This window comes from Apodemus sylvaticus, chromosome 12 (genome assembly GCF_947179515.1).
Source record: "Apodemus sylvaticus chromosome 12, mApoSyl1.1, whole genome shotgun sequence".
Taxonomy (NCBI): Eukaryota; Metazoa; Chordata; class Mammalia; order Rodentia; family Muridae; genus Apodemus; species Apodemus sylvaticus.
This window is the reverse complement of record NC_067483.1, coordinates 15913462-15928857: the sequence shown is the minus strand read 5'-3', so window position 1 is coordinate 15928857 and position 15396 is coordinate 15913462.

Below are 15396 nucleotides of genomic sequence, written 5' to 3'. Positions count from 1 at the left end.
TCTTGATGAGGTCCAGCTATTTATTTAAATTCATCAACAGCTGTAGACTGAGAAGCTCCAGAATGAGAGGAAAATTGAGACTCACATCAGGGTCTGAAAACAGACTTCTGAGCCCTCTGGGATGGTAAATACTCCCCTGTTACAGTCTGCAAGATAAAAAGAAGTCCTTCCAGTGCAAAGATCAGGAGAAGGCACTGCCATCACTTAAAGTGACAGTCCTCGGCTTTCCTGGTGCTGCAACCCTTTAGCACAGTTGGTTATATGACAGTGACCACAGTAATAAAATTATTTTTGTTGTTACTTTGTAACTATAATCGCAAATAACTGTGTTTTCCCATGGTCTTAAGCAACCTCTGCAAAAGGGTCAATTTGACCCTCAAAGGGTTGCAAACTGCGGGTTGGCGGGTTGAGAACCACTGATTTGAAGTTTCCTAAGGTCAGTAGCAGAAGGACACCTCACACCGTCTGAGAACATGGAAAAGCAGTGCTGGTTCCACTCATCATTCTAGACCGCTTAACCGCTTTGAACCTTGCCTCCCATCCCGGTCTTTAAACCCTGGCATTCTCCTCACAATCCTCAGTCTCTCCTCTCAATCCCCAGCGCTTACAACAGTCATCACATCTCTCTGGTGAGAACCAGGTCATATAATTTTACTGAGGAGAAAGGTAGGAGGGAAGTGGCTCAGTAGTACAAACATTGATTAAATTCCCCAGCAACTCTCCCCAAATTAAAGATAATTTTCCTACAAGTATGCGCAAGACTGTCAAGAATGCTAAGTCATTTTTATGATTGTACTTTGCTTTTCCATTTTAATGTCACCCTGCCACGTGGCACACATGCTAAAAATGTACCTCCTTAACCTGCGAGGTAGCAAACTTTTCACAGAAGATTAACACTGCGTGTTTTATAGACTGTCCTTTCTCAATGTGTTCAGAGCACCTCTTAAAATACAAAACTAGACCATCGCATGACCATCAGAATGGCGGCTCAGCACTTTGGCAAAGGGGAAATCAGAAGCACAGTAAAGGTCACCCCAAAGTCAGTGGCTACAGCCCGGCTGACTCTAGGAGCTCAATTTCAGTTTGTCTATGTCCTACTTGCACATCATTTGTCTTTCTTTCTTCTCTGGCAGGAAAGGATGCGGGCAGCACAGAGGCTTGACCTCATCGCCTGCACGCAGTAACTGCCAGGACTGACTTCCACATTCCTGTCTTGTTTTATGCTTCATCAGCAGGACCAAGCCTGTGCCCTGGAACTGATCTGATCAAGGGCTAAGCCAAGACGGTAGCAAGCAACCTCAGGCGTCCTTGAGGCTTCCTCCTAAAACTAAAGGAAACATTGCCCACACTAGGAAGTGCACTCAAAAAGCTGGAGGGCTCTGCAACTTCAAGCAAGTGACTTGCCCAGACAGCAGAAGGGGAAGCTGGGTTAAGTGTGGACTCCAGGGTGGCTCTGCCTCTACCGTGAGAAGAGACCCTAAGGAGAGTGGAGAGGGAATCAGTGCCTTGCATTACTGTTAAGACTTTCTGTTGTTCGTGCTGTTCTCAGCTAGGTACAGTCCACAGTCCTCGGCCAGGCCCGAGCAGCACAATTCTGAGGCATTTGTTTTCTTTGATGGAGACAAATCAGAGACTAGAGGAGGTCTGGTTACATTATGTGAGAGACAGCGGTGGGTACAGGCTGAATTTCTGTGCTATTATCAACGCCCCAAACCCCAATCCTTCCTGATGACCAAGCTGGTAAAAACAACGTTAATAACAATCGTTTTGATTTCACAGTAAACTCTACCCAGCGATTAACTCAGCTCTTCTCTCGCGCGCCAGGGTCCCAGCCCCACTTCCTCCTTCATACACAGGTAGGCTCAGCTGGGAAATAACTAAAGGATTCTGGTGTTGTCTTGAAGCTGCCCTCACCCCCCCTCCACAGTCAGGTGCCACAGCTTGGAAGCCAGTTAACAGTCTGAAGGACAGGTTGGGACATGGTGGAGGCGGTTTTTTTTTTTTTTTTTTTTTTTTTTTTTTTTTTTGACCTATATGTTTCACCTTATCTGACTCCCTTTACTTGCCCCATCACCTCTGAGCTCTGTTCAAACATCAGCACCAGGACAAACAGAGCTCAAACCACCCGCGCGCAATTCAGAGCTTTCCCAGAGATTGCCAGGACTGGGAGACAGGAAATTCGGGGAGTTGGTGATGTCCGGCAGGTGGCAGGGACGAGAGTCACCACCACATCACATTCTCCTCCCACCGCTGAGCTTTGTTGCGGGGGCGCCTTGCATCCCAGAATCAGGATCGGCCGGTGGGTGCCTCGGACCCTCTGCTCTGAACACAACTGCCCCTTTGGGGACTCGGACAACCTCTTCCTTGGCAGTATGGAGATGCTGTCGGCCGCAAGGGAAGCGAAGGGCTCAGGTCAAGCGCCCTGGCTCCCCGCGCTCCCCATGTCACCATCACCTGGTGAGCACATTCCAGTACGCAACACTCTCCACCTGCCTGGCTATCCCGCCGCACAGCAGCTCTCCTACACACAGAGCCTTCCACTAGCTGAGTATATCCCTTCCTGCACCCCGTCCCCGAAAAGTCCCAGGAAGTGGAACCCAGGTCGACAGGGTGGCCCCCTAGGCGGCGGAGAGTTGAGGGGAAGGCGCTACGCAGAGCTGGACCACGCACAGTGCACCCGGCTTTCCCAGAGTGACCTCTGGTGCCTGGGGACAGATGCATGGGGACCGACCAGAGCCCTCAGCTTTACCTGGCACAGCCGGCGATTCTCCAGAGACGTTGAGACTCCGCCGTGGCGGGTGTCCAGCTCACATCGCTGCCTTCCTCATTGGGCGAACGAGTGTCCTGCTGAGTCCCTTCGCCTCAGCTCGTCTCTCTGCCCCCGCCCCACCCCCCTTCCCCCCAAGTCAAAAGTGTCACAGCTCTACAGCCTTTGGATGTTTTCAAAGTCTCCGCTCGATCGCTGGGAGTCGAGAGCTGATGACAAGCGCAGCAAATCCGCTGATGCCCGCGGCCCTCAGCTCTCTGCCAGGAGGGTGAAAAGAGCCGCCTAGTGCTCCTGGTCACCGTCCTCTAAGAACGGCGCGCGGTCCGCTTCTTCCCCTCCCTCGCGCCTTTCCTAGCCCGAGTGGCTGCCTCCAGCGTGTTCCGCGGGTCCTGGTTCCCCTGCTCATGAATATTCTGACAGAGGCTAATGCTGTTGAAGTAAATTGAATTAGCCAATTGGTGCCAGGAATGTGCGCTCCTTCTTTCTGAGGAGCTGTCTGGAACCCCACCAGAAGAAAGCAATTAAAGTCCGGTTGGCACCCCGTGGTTTAGATCAGCAAAATGGGTTAATTCTTTAAATGTGGTTTAAAAACCGCATTTAAATGTTTAAACTTCTTTATTGGCTGGGGGAGTTAGAAAGTGCTAACCCAGAGCTGGATGAAAGAGAACAAGAGGGCAGGAGGACGCTGGTGTGTGAGTGTTGGGGGTTGGGGGGAGCATCTAAACTTTGCAGGGAGTTGAGGTGACTTATTTTGAGAAAACTCTGGGTTCTGGAAGAAGCAGTCCATGATAAGAACAGAAAAAAGAGAAAAATGGGATGTGAGAGGAGATGGCTATGAATCCCCTTTGACCTTGAGGATTCTGACTGCTCCCCAGAGAGTTTTCAGAGAAAGGGTGGTGGGGAGAGGGCAGGGGTTCCTGCACTCTTTAGAAAACAACGTTATGATTTCTTTCTTTTTTATGTTGTTTTATTTTTTTCCCCTCTGATCTTTTTTTTTTATTTTCTATATTCTTTGTTTACATTCCAAATGATTTCCCCTTTCCCAGTCCCCCCCCCCATATGTCCCATAAACCTTCTTCCCTGATAAGTGGATATTAATTAGCCCAGAAGCTCTGAATACGCAAGACACAATTAGCATAACAAATGAGTCCCATGAAGAAGTAAGGAGAGGGTCCTGACACTGGAAAGGTTTCTTTATCCTATAGCACTGTTACAGTTTTCTGTGTATAGGTTAAGTCTGGATTGATCCTGTGAGCCATCTGCTGTCCACCATTCAGGACAGTTAGCTCACTGTGTAGCCTGTGGCCCCAACAAGATCCTACAGCCCACATGAAAAAAACAAACAACAAACAAACAAACCAAACCAAAACCAAAACCAAGCCAGACTAAACCAAGCCAAAACAAAACAAAAATAAAAACCAACCAACCAACAATCAAAAAGCACATTGGAAGCACCAGATAGAGACAAGAAGATCAAGGGTGAGCCCTGGGGTTCACACACCAACCAGCCCAGCCCACTTGGTGAATTCCAGGCCAATAAGAGATCCTCCTTCAAGTCAATCAACCAATCAAACAGTACCTGAGGGATGAAACTACTTAAAAAAAAAGCAAAAACAAAAACAAAAAAACATTTGGTTTTACATATGACCAATCTAGAAGGCACTTTCTGTTTCACAGTTCTAACCTTTCTTCCTGGGGTCAAATCTAAAGCCTGTCTAGAAAGGCCCTCTCACTGCCATTCACACCCTAAGTGGAGGTGACTGAGGAGGGAAGGGTTATTCAGTGCAGCTTGGGTACAGCCAATGAGCAGCTGAGATTCTACCCTGTCCAGCCTGTCCACCTCCCTACCTAATCTGGTGAGAGCTTTTTGGGTTTCACTGAGCTCCTGAATACACAAACTCCTCTGGTTGAACTAGTATGTTATTAAAAGATTGATCATGCAAATGCTCTGTGGCCAAGTGATCTATATAAACAACTGATAACACTGTGTACTTAAGTAACCACTGCAATTCTCAAGGGCAGGGTGGTATTAAATATTCTAGTTAAGGCAACTGGGCCATTTCTGAGATTTCAGAATGACTCAAAGTAGGACTTAGGGTTGCAACAATATAATTATCAATTCTGAGCAGCTAATGTTAATTGAGAAGTAGTGTGACAGATTTGTTAAACTTAAGTCATCTCATTCAATCATTCTAAATATTACAGTCAGAATCTGTAGAGTGTTGTACAACTTACTAGATAAAGCAGATGAAGCCTAAAAAGCTATCAGGATGCCTAAGCAACATAACTTCCAGGTGCTAGGAAAAGTAATTCAATTCAGCCCCTTGGCACTTCCTTGACATTAGGCCACCAGTAGCTTATAATGCCTCCTAATCTAAAGAGAGAAAATTTCTCCCACGTTTATAAAGGGTGATAATTCTGTACCAAAACTTGGTGAAAATTCATCACCCAAGGTATTTTTATGCTTTACCAAAACACTATAAGAAAACACACCGAGCAAGGAATGCATAAAGAATAGTCATGTTACTTTTGTACAGCTGTGACAAAAAACAAAAAACAAAAAACAAAAAACCAAAATGTCTGAGAGGTCAACTTAAAGGAAGAAGGATGGAATTTGGGTCAGCGTTTCAGGCCTTTCAATCCACAGCCCTTGACTCTGAATTCCGGGTCTGGGATGAGATAGAATGTACTGGTAGTGATGTCTCAGAAGGAGAACATATTCATTTCACAAAGGCCAAGAGACAAAGAGTAAGGAAGTTCCTGGATCTAGGAATCAGCTTCAAAGCATATCCCTGGTGACCTCCTTCTTTCGCTTGGGATTCAGATCCTCCCAAAATAGCATCAGAGCTGAGGGCCAAGCACACAACATAGCCTGTGGGGGACATTTCATTGCCAAGTTATAGCAAGAAGTTTATTTGTGTTATGCTTCTGTGTCTTGGGAAGTGTAAGAACATGGTGACAGTGTCTAGTGAGGATTTTCTTGCTGTATTTAAAGAGAGTAGATATCACAACACGGGAGAGATAAGCAAGTGTGCTTGCCTTTCTCTGTCTTCTTAAAATGTCTACATCCTAATGACTTTACCTAATCCTAGTTAAAATAGACTACATCTCTAACTATCACTAAAATATGACTTTCGATATTAAGTTTCTAACATAAGATGTTTTAAGCTGTAGGAAAAGAGTGATGGTTAATACTCTGTCTAACTTGTCTGGGTGTTTCTATAAGGTTGGTTTGGGGGATGCGATCAACATTTAAATTTGAATACTGAGTGAAATGGGCTGCCTGCCTGCTTGTGACTGGTTCAATCAGTTGATGGTCTCATCAGAAGAAGGTCTGTTCTAACGTCAAATAGTAGATAATTCTCTCACATAGTGGCTTTAAAATTATGACATGAATTTGTAGGTTTTTAGGCTTGCCAGTTCTTCTATCTACGTATCTATCTATCTATCTATCTATCTATCTATCTATCTATCTATCTATCTATCTATCTATCTATCTATCTATCTGCCTATCTATCTATCTATCTATCTATCTATCTATCTATCTATCTATCTATCTATCCTTCTATATATCTGCCTATCTATCTATCTATCTATCTATCTATCTATCTATCTATCTATCTATCTATCTATCTATCCTTCTATATATCTGCCTATCTATCTATCTATCTATCTATCTATCTATCTATCTATCTATCTGCCTGTCTATCTGTCTATCTATCTATCTATCTATCCTTCTATATATCTGTCTATCTATCTATCTATCCATCTATTTATCTATCTAACTATCTATGTAGCATATATAATTTTTTTAGACAACCTGGACAATATACATGAAAATACATAAATACTACTGCTCATAAATTTACCTTCAACATCAAAATACCTGTATCTTTCAACACATTGTCTGATAAATATGACACAATAAAATTTAATCCTTTTTAAAGATTTTTCAGACTCATTCTAATAAGAATAAGTATAATTTTCAATTTTATTGTGAGTTATTAGATTTAGATAAAGTTTTATTTTTAATGAACTAAAAGATGGAGTTAGGCAAAATTTATAGATGCTGCATGAAGGGAGAGATTTTATAATTTCAGCTTAGGGGTAAAAATGGTCAAGTTAAATTAGATCTCCAAATCCAACAGTTATTGAATATGCACCAAATGTAAGATATTAATGCTGATATTTTCTGTAAAAGTTCATAGCTAAATCAATTTAAACAATTGGAACCTGCCATGTTTATACCATGAAATGTTATGTGGTATAAAACCCTTATTTTCAAAAAGTACATGACTCTTTTACCTCTATACTATATCCTTAGTATTTTAATCCTCATGATGCCTCCCTTGTAAAGCTTTGTTGGTTCTTTTTTTTGACATGGAGAGTCCTTGGGAGTCGGATGCAACCTTCCACAAACAAGTCTTCAGATGTGGGTATGTTTATATATATATATGAGTATATTAATGATTTTAGATTCAATAGACTATTACCAGTCTGGGTGTTTTCCATTTTCCCCCCAAGAGTTTCTGCAGGCAGTGTGGGGGTTGACAGCCAGAGTCAGCGTTGGACACTGCCATTGTCTGTGAAGGACTGAGGCCCCTCACCTTTGGAGTAAACCAATTAGTGCTGCCGTAAAGTGAAATCATGATATCCCATTTATTACATTCTCTATTAATTGCAAACTGCCCATCTTCTTGGTGACCCAGTGAATCCAGCAATGTTGATCACATTTAGTGGAAGAGGAATCTAAAACACACAGCAACAGAGATTCCCTCGGGTGTGAGACTAAGCAGGGCCTGCCCTCCAAGAACATGGCCAGCATTTAGTGACATTATTGGCAATGGCCTCTCTTGATCCACTCTTCCTTGGCCCCCATCAGACATGTGTGGTGGTTTTTGCTGAAGAATTACAGCACCCTCCTTTCTTCTCTCTAGGATCATTCAGATGTGTAAAGAAATAATTAGAACACAATGTGTTATCTCTGTCAGTAATCAAAAGCAGCTGGGATTCAGGACCTAGTCTCTAACCATTTTTCCAGGCTCCGCACTTAGCAGTCAGAAGCACTAAGAAATCCCACCAAGAGCATCCTAGGTAATCTTTTAAGTGTGTCTCATGGGCTTTATCGGGATGTTAATAAAGTAAAATAGCTTTATTTTAAAGCTTGATTCAAAAACTACCATATGATGATATTCTTATTGTTTTCAACAAATAGATTCAGAAATAGGAATAATGATTGTATGACCTTGACTTCTGGCTGATAGATTTTAGAAGTGAGAAAAATAGTTTTGATAGTATTTATGTTACTCACTGTAATTTAGGACACAGATGAATAACACTGGCTCAAATTATAATCATCTAGTTGATAGTAACCCCAAACTGGGTCCTTAAGCAAGATAGTATCAGTCTGGGGAGGATGAGTGAGAACCTGCATACACACACACACACACACACACACACACACACACACCCCTACAAACACACACACATACACACCTACACACACACACACCTACACACACACACCTACACACACACACACCTACACACACACACCTACACACACAATACATCCTCTCTCTCACACACTTTTTCATACACACATGCACACACGTGAAAACACATCCTCTCATGTACACACACATTCTCTCTCTCTCTCTCTCTCTCTCTCTCTCTCTCTCTCTCTCACACACACACACACACACACACACTCATGTGTGCCTGTGTGCATGCAGTCTTTCTGTGGTTTTCTGCATCTGAGTAGCTTCAGCCACTACCACTGACGTATTCCCTGCGGAAGGCATCTGTTTCCCATGTGGGAACCGATCTTTATTAAGAGTTCCCAAGGTTAGCAAGTTAATGACAGCCACAGTTCCTGACCCTTGTTCAAGGATATTTTAACCTTCCCACATGGACGCTGATTGGCAGCCACCACCTGCACGGTGTGGTTTATGGTTTTAAGAATGAGATGAAAAATAATCAGCTCAATACCTCATTATAATTAGTCTCCTGAGTCAGCTAATACCCTCCTAATGCAATTTGGTGCTCTAGATTATTTCTGTATTGTCCACTCAAGATATTTTTGGTTTGACAATGAAAATAATTTAGCAGGACTGATAACAATAGCATTCTAAAATCACGTTTGTGGTTTCATAGCTCCTTTTTTCCATAAATATTCATTATTGGACAGTTGTTTTGGTACCAAGTACATACATAACTCTCACAGTATTAGGAATTTTTAATGAATCCATAGGTCTTTGTTTTCAGGAATAGTGATGTGTAATTCAGTATTTCTGGTCTAATTCGCTGCGGCCCTTTGTAGGTTTATGTCTCTGGCCTTTATTGTTCTGTAACGTGCCCATTCTGTCCTTTGAGCTGGCCAGTTAACAAGAGACTCAGTCTTCTTTCAGAAAAACACAATGCAATGGGTTCCTCTCTGTTGATTCCTGTCAATTCCTTTCTGGGTCTTCTCTGTTTGTGAATAAAACAGGGGAAAGATATACCTCCCCCTGCCACCTCCAAGGAGCGTTCACTGCAGAAACACAGTGCTTGTGACAGCGCTCTGGAAGTTGACACTACAGATCCACTGAATTCTGTCTGACAGACTTGAACACAGTATCCTTGCTGTGGGCAAGGTGCTGTGCTAGTTAGTAGATGTTTCAAAGAGAAATAAAGGCAGTGACTGCTCTCAAGGAGTTTATAATCTGGAGAGCATCCTTGATACTTAGCAAAGTAAAAGATCTAAGGCCTAAGCAGCAGATACATTATATATATATATATATATATATATATATATATATATATATATATATATATATATATATATATATGTATGTATATAGTCCTGTGTGAATCCCTTACAAAGAATCAGCAGAGAACAATTCTTTTCAGAGTGGATGGGTGAATGTTTCATGGGAGGGGTGATTATTGGTCTTGTTTCTGAAGAAAGGACATCATTTGCGCATGGGAAAATGCTAATGTGATTCTCAGAATACAGGTTCAGTAGGGACAGCCTCAGAGGGACCTGAGCCCCCCTGTGGTACATTTTACCACCTTGACTATAATGACTTTGCAAGGAAGTAAAGCTGATGGCAAAATGGAACACAGGGAGTCTTAGTCCGGGGACAAAATGAAGCACCCATTATTCTCCCACATAAATCAGGCACCACTGGGATTCGAACCCAGGATCTCCTGTTTACTAGTCAGGCGCTTTAAAGCACCCATTATTCTCATGGTTGTGTTACTTTTGAGCTGCCCAGGGCAAACGAGTACTATTGTGTTCACATTTGAGAGAACATTTTGGAGGTGGAAGATTGTGGGGATGGGGCCCAGTTACCAGAACTGCTGAAGTCCATGGCCTGAATCAGGACCCAGAGAAACAGAGATGGATAAGAATCATAGCTTATGTGCTGGTGTTTCACTAAAAGTGATGCTTCTACAGATCTGCCCTGCTGCTTTTACCTCAAAATATAGACACACATTTGCATCAGCATGTGCACAGCTCACACACACACACACACACACACACAGATAGTGAGAGAGAGACAGAGACAAAGACAGACAGACAGTGGTGGGGGCTTAAATATTGTTTCAGGATATGTGCCTTGTATCTTAGCACAACACCAGGTATTTGACTGATTAGAGGCAATTATCTCCTGAGTGGAATTAAGAACAATTGACATGAGGCATCGGGAAAAATGAGGAATTACAAAATATCAATCCTGGCAAGTGATGGACTTTGATAGACAAATCACAACTATTCCTCTCTGTTGCTTGTCAATTGGAAAGAGGGACACCCCTGGAGTGGAAGATGATTTTGATTGTACCATGACATTATAAGGAACAGAAGCGCCCAGACTAGCCAGTCTGGAGAGTCCACGCCAGTAAGACTCTGTTCCTTCTAAGGTGGAGAGATAAGGAACAGTATCTGAGGTTGTTGTTGTTGTACTTCTGTGTCAGTTGCTCACCAAAACATCATAACTTGGTTCATGACTGCACTTAGATCTTCCTTAAGAAAACATGCTACTTTTTACATTTTACAGTATGTACATTTTAGACTTGCTTCTCTAGACTCATACAGAGTATGATTATCTTTTAAACCTGTCTTTAGTCAAACAAAATGGTTTGACATGATGACAGTTTTATACAAATATCACTCTGCATTGCTCATATTCAAGACCCATTAAACAACTGTCCTTGTTTCCTCTTCCCATCCTCCATTAAAGAGCATAACAGCTTCCTTCCTTCATTCAAACAGTTCCCTTTATGCTTTTATGTAATATATGCTAGATGTAATATATGAGTGATGAAATATATAAATTTCTAGATTCTGCGAAGAGGAGAAAATGTGAGATTTATTACTCTTACTTATTCTTCCTCTGGACTCTGTCCTTCACAAAATCCTCTTCAGCTTTCGTGTCTCACAATCACATCTGTGTGTGGTGGGGGCAGGAGTTTAAAAGCATGAGGACCTAATTTGGCACCAGAACCCACCTCACCTCCTTTTATAAAGATAAATTCTTTTCCCATACAATATAACCTGAATACAGTTCCCCTTCCCTTCCCTCTTTCCAGTTCCTCCCCACATTCCTTCCTATCCCGATCAACTCCCCTTCTGTCATTAGAAAAGAACAGGCTTCTAAGTGACAACAACAGAACAGAACAAAATAAAATATAATAAAATAAAAATAAAACATTACAACACAACAACAACAGCAACAACAGAGATGTACATCTGTGTTAACAGTTAAATCTTTTAGGAAAGTGGTTAGTGGAAAGTTTATAAGAGCAGAGAGATGAGACAGACACACACACACACACACACATACACACACACACCTGACACAGAAAAGAGAAATAAAACTGCCAATCATTTGGTAGTCAAAGAGGGAGAAAATTTCATACCACTAGATTACTTCAGCACAATTACCAAGTTTTAAAAAGTGAGATAGAATCAAGCTTAGACTCAGCATGGAAGGTCCCTAGCCTGTGCTTGGGTCCCCAAGCACAGGTCACTAGCCTGTGCTTGATTCAAGGGCAAAGGAGAGACCAGGAGCCATGGAATTGTGAGTGGCCTCTGTTAATTGGAAAAGACAGGAAACTCCCCCTTGATTCTTTCTCAAACGAAAAGACACTAGAATAATGTGTTTTGGCCCCCAGAATTGAAGATGATATGTTTGCGCCATTGTGAGTAGCTTATTTGTATTCATTTGTCATAGCAGCAATAGAAAATCAATCCTGGAGAATGACCTCTGTGCTTACTTTTTCAAATGTGTTAATTGCTGCATATTAAGACACATGAACTACAAGCTACATAAAATGTGGCTGCGAGATTCAACCCTGTGTTTGCCTATGAAATCTCCAGTACTCTTTGATTAGGTCCTACTGTGCGCAATAAGGAGACTGACAATTTAATCAAACTGAAAACATGGCCCCCAGAAAATACAGCTCATGTCATCCTGACAGCCTAAGAGCTGAGAACAATGATGAGGCATGGAAATCCCAGTGCAGAGTAACAGCTTTCGTTGAGCCACCCAAATTTGGTGAAATTAAGTAATCAAGTTCAAACTGTCATTTCTGAAGTTCACTTTCAAGTAGCATATCTTTTAGACGAATATACTTACATAATTTCTTTTCTAGTTTTATTATTGTTATTTGTACTACACATGTCATGTGAAGTGATTAATAATTCAACAAAAAAGTAATGATAATATTAAATGCTCCTTCTTCATATAAATATGTAAGTTGTCAGTCATAGTGGAAATCTCTTCATTTTACTCTTATGTGGGTCTGGCTTATTATTTTAGTTTAATACTTCATCAAAGAATAAAGCAAGTTGTAGGAAAAATTGTGAAATGTAGTCACTGTTAAATTCAGCATGACACATGAGAGCCAATCACTGATCACTCCTTATTTGTAAAAAATTATTTCAAACCTGAGCAGGGTGTGTGTTATTTAAAAAACACCAATTTCTAAGATTAGCCTGGTCTATAAATTAAGTTTTGAACAGGGTCTTTGAAATATGAGGAAAGTCCTCACAGAGAGACAGGATGTTTGTGATTCTTTGATATTCACTGTACAGGATGGTAAGAAACCATAGAGTGGCCTAAAAATAAAATGTGAAATAGAATGGCTAATTTTTTGTAGAGAGGTTTTTCAGATGAAGGAAACTCAATTTGCAAGCCCTTTGTAAAATAAAACCTCTCTGTTATTCTGAGATTATTTTAAATTCATATACCACAAATAATTGCAAGGAACAGCTCTAAATATGCTTATTGATAACCTATTAAAAGCAAAGTTGTAGATTATCTAAATTAGAGGGTGAGAGCTGTACGGCACTGGAAAAATAATAGCTTCTATTTGCATATATTTTTAGTTGCTAAAAGCATGAAGTGAGTAAATGTTGTGGAGTCCAGTGGTTTCAAGTTCTCCTACTCACCAATGCTGTTGCGGTAAAATCTATTTAACCTTGTACCTGCATTGCCTCACCTGTAAAGTGGGTATAAGGGCATGTAGGTATCTTAATGAGATTTATTTTAGGAAATTTATGACTCACTTTTATTTGAAAAGGTCTTGTGAAGATAGATGGATTTTCATGTTCTCTGATATTTTTCTTCTCAAGGAAGGAGAGTGAGATATATTTCTGAAAGTCCTTTGTGTTGGTGTTATTAAAAAAAACAAACAGAATTTTGAAATAGACGTGATCTTAGAGATTGTCAAATGGCTCATCCTCTGGTCTCATCAATGAATAGAATAATTTTCTCTATGAAGATTCATGAATCAAAACCATTTTAAGAAGTGAATGGCTTAGTTCTAGTTCCTCCAGGGAGAACAGTCTTTGTGTGTGTGGAACACACAGAGGGCAGAGGGGCAGGACATTGGGAATGTTTTCGTATGAGGGCAGCATGAACAGAAGCACTCAGCTGGGCATATTTGGAAAGACCTCCAGGTTTTGCTTGTAGGAATAACACAAAGTTGTATACATGATGGGATTGAGAATTCATTCTTGTTTCTGTATTTTATATGGATCTTAAGAAACTGCTTCTTTCTTTTTCTTGCATGTTGTTGTCTATAAATCTGACTCTTGATCATACCTCCCTGGATGACCAGAAGCTCAAAGCATATCCAGCTGTGAGAAATGTACCAGGAAGAGGTTACAGCTGTCATCTCTGTTGCCAAGAGAGTCTAAGACTTTAGAAAAGCTGTTAGTCTGGAGGCTGGTCTGGTTCTTACAACCCAATAGGGTCAGAACTCTGTAGGATGACCATGTGTTGGAACAGTGAGGTTGGCAAATGGCTAGGAGAAATGAGCAGCCAAGTGTGGTCAACCTGAGAGTGGGAGAGAAATACAAGGCAATGAAATACAGGGAGGAGAAATGTTGGTCACCACTACAGACCTGATAGACTGCTTAGGTAGTCAGCCCTGCCTTTCATACAATTCAGATGTAGAAAATAAAAATAGCATAAATGAAGAAGTAAAGGAGATCTGAGCTCGTGAAGTTGGAAGACAGCATCACGTCACCAACAGTAAGTTTCCCTTCATGGAACAGGACAGCTGTGTGACAACAGATTATTTGTCTCACATAGGACTTTTCTGAGGAAAATGATCCAAGGGATGGGTCAGTTGAGAAAGTAGACTTATTTTGGAGATGATAGGAGGAAATGGGACAGGGCTTTCAGAAGAGATTTGTCACTTCAGCTGGCGTGTCTAGGATCAAACATTCTCAGTGTTCTTTCCAGAAATACAACAGTGGATACTGATGAAATCAGACCTTCTTTTGGGGGATAGTGGTATTTTGGGAAGAGAAAAAGATGTTTATGGGATATTGAACTATTTATATCTCCCCCCCAGGAGAGGAAGTGAAGCTGCATTCCAGGAATTGTCAGAGCACGAGAAAAAGACATTTGTGTGTGACGGGTTGCTAGTAGGTAAAGTGTTGAACTCCTGCACTCGGGCCTGTTTAGCAAAAGCCAGACCCTACTGGGAATGTGAATACATCAGTCATGTAGCTTTATCACGACACCTTCATCTCTTAGCAAGCCTGCTGTGTTTTCCCACATCGGACAGAGAGACTTAGAGGACTCAGAGAGATGATCTAATTTATCACACGCCAGTGATAAAAGTTCATAACACTGGTGGGACTTAAGAAATGATTGTCAGCAGACTCTTTTCAGGTATGGAGGACAAAGACAGTGGAATGATCTCTCTACATAGCCAATGCCATGTCTTTGGGGGAGAGACTGTCTTAGTCAACAAGAAACCTGAATCCGGTAGGGTGAGAGTGGAAGGGGGGGGAGGGGATTTGGGGGAGGAGCAATGCTATTTGCCCTTACCGATGCAAGGCGCCATCTACAGGTAGAGTTCAGGATAGCATAAGGGGCGCCTCAAGAACTAGGATGTGAGCTGTTGATAAGAAGTCAAGAAGTATCACAGCAAAAGGCCAGACTGTGAACCACACCGGGTTAAAAGAGCTCCTTCTCCATAAAGAGCACGAGGCATTTACACAGAGGAAAACAGGAAAGAAAGGGCCTTTTGCAGACCGAGACCCAAACCAGACATAAGACCCGTGTAGAAAGAACCTGAGTAACGAGCAAGCATGGAAGCAGAAGGAGGCTTCTGGGTCCTACACA